Below are 2484 nucleotides of genomic sequence, written 5' to 3'. Positions count from 1 at the left end.
CCCGGGGGGTGGGGTAGCAAGCCGGGAGCCCCGGGAGAGGGGAGAGAGGGCAGCGAGGGAGAGGAACAGAGGAAGCGCGCAGGGAGGGGACGGCAGGCGCGGGCGGGGGCCCCGGTGCGAGGCAAAGAGATGGAGGCTGGACCGCGAGGAGCCCAGAAACTTCCACAGCCCCGGGAAGGAGCCCCGCCACGAGCCTGGGCCGGGGAGGGGGGGGGCTGCGAAGGCCCCAAACTAGGCGGCCGCGCGGAGGCCGAGCGAGTTGAGGCGGAGAGGAGGAGCGAGGGGAGAGGAAGGCCGGGCGGCCGGCCCGCTCCGCGCCTCCCCCGGCCGGGCTGGGCTCCCGCGGCCGCCGGGAAGCAGGGAGCGCGCGGGGCGGACGCAGGGAGAAGTGAGCAGTTGTTTTCCCTGGCTGCGGCGCGGCGGCGGCGGCGAGGGGGGCTGGGACGCTGGCCCCGGGCCAGGGAGACAGTTTTTTTTCTGTTTCAAGCGTCGCCGCGGCCGCCCGGAGTAGCGAGGGCGTGCGGGCGGGCGGAGGCCGGGGGGCGGTCTCCGCCCCAGATGCCCGCCCCGCCGGAACCCGCCGCCGCCGCCGCGCTGGGCGCTTTCCAGAGGGCCCTCACCTGGGACGCCGGCCGGCCCGCCGGATTCCTCCGGGCGGGGCGGCGAGGCCGCGTGGGAGCGGGAAACCGAGGCTGGGGGAGGAACCGGGCCCTGGCCGGGTCACGCGGCCGCCAGGCGGCCAGGTGGGGCTGGAACCCCTGCCTCTCAGCCCTTTCCCAGCCTCCCTTGCGCAGGCGGGGGGCTCACCACCCCAGAGTCACTTCTCATTAGTGCCGGTCCACTCCCCTCTGAGGAGAGGCTCAGGGAGAGGGCACCCTTTGGCCAGGGGCTCCGTGAGGGGTCCAGAAGAGAGCAGAAAGAACAAAGCTGGAGACCCAGCTTCCCTGCCAACCGCCACCCCCTCCACCCCACCCCCACCCCCCCGACTCTAAATGGCTTCCTGGTGCCCACCCTGCCCCCACCCCCTTCGCCTTGTCTGGCCGGGCTGGCGGGGCTGGCTCTGGGCCTCAGACACTCTGGAATCGCCAAGGTCTGAGCTCAGGGCCTGGCCCCCTTCCCAGGCTAACAGCCGGGAGGAGGGGGGTGCTGCTTGAGGGCCCAGGGGGCTGGGGAGGGGCACAGCAGGGCCCCAGGGCAGGGGTTGGCAGGGGCTGGGGAGGGGCCTTGAGCTTGGTAAGGCTGGAGAGGGGCCAGGCCTGTCCACTGGTCTGGAAGGGAGGCCTTGGAGGGCTGCAGTGTCCTGGGGCCCCAGCCCTAGCAACAGGGCATGGCCAGGAGACCCCAGGACTCAGTGTCTGACTCAGAGAACTCCGCAGGGGGTGGGTGTGACCAGGGTATCCAGAGCAGAACACTGCCAAGTCAGGGTGGCACCAGACCCTCTCCTGCTGGGCACTAGGGGTGGCAGTCTGACCGAGGGGAGGGGGTTCGGGGCGTTGCCTTTAGGAACACCTGTCCAGGGAACTCATGGTTTTTACTTTGAGGATGGATTTATTCGGGTAGCTTTGGAGGGGCTGAGGGAGACCCGTAAGTGGAGGCCCTGCCTGAATTGTTCATACAGCCTGGTGTTGCAGGGATGGGGTGAGTCCACGTCCTCAGGGGATCCCTACTGCTGGAATCCCCAAGTGGGTGTGAGGGGCAGCCCCGCCCTCCCTCCGGGTGCAGGTCGCAGGTCGTACACTGAGGTAGGGAATAATACTGAGTGCTTACCGCCCACCAGGTGCAGGGCTGAGCGTTTTAGAGTCATTTTTTCCTCACACTCATTTGACCCTGACCCTCCTCTGACCCCAGAGCAGGCTGTGGCTCGCCTGGGAACACAGCACAAACGGACCAGGGATCGAGTCTTAATCTCTCCAAGCCTGTTTTCTCACCTGTGAAATGGGGATCTAGTCATTCAACAGCCTGAGCACCTACAACCTACCAAGCTCTTGCTAAGAGACGGGACCAGTCCCTGCCTTGCTGGAACCTCTGTACAGGCAGAGCCCGGACATGTGACACAAATCAATTCACACATGACGGTGGCTACAATAGAGGCGGGTGCTGTGCCAGAGAAGAACAAGAACTGGGAGCAAGAGCCTGCAGGCACCTTCAGGTCCAGGAAAGCCCTCTGGCAAAGGGACTTGCAAGCGGGAGGCTGGGAGAGGAACAGGAGTTCCTGCAGGGGGGAAGCCTGCAGGGGGCCTGAGGGACTGGGGCCCAGGGGTCAAGAGACAGTTTACAGAGGGGATGCAGGCTGAGGGAGGGGAGGGGAGAGAGATTCAGTTCTAGGAACTAAAAGAAGGCAAGCAAAGCAACAGGGCGCGAAGGGGGAGAGAGAGTATGGAGGTGGGAGGCCACCGTGAGGAATTTGGGTTTTCTTTTCATTGCAGTGGGACTGTATCAGGGCAAGAGGGGGTGCTGTGGCCAGCGTCCCGGAAGAGATGATGT

The sequence above is a fragment of the Neomonachus schauinslandi genome, chromosome 11 (genome assembly GCF_002201575.2).
Source record: "Neomonachus schauinslandi chromosome 11, ASM220157v2, whole genome shotgun sequence".
Classification (NCBI taxonomy): Eukaryota; Metazoa; Chordata; class Mammalia; order Carnivora; family Phocidae; genus Neomonachus; species Neomonachus schauinslandi.
The sequence above is the reverse complement of the archived record's forward strand: the minus strand, read 5'-3'. Positions refer to the sequence as shown.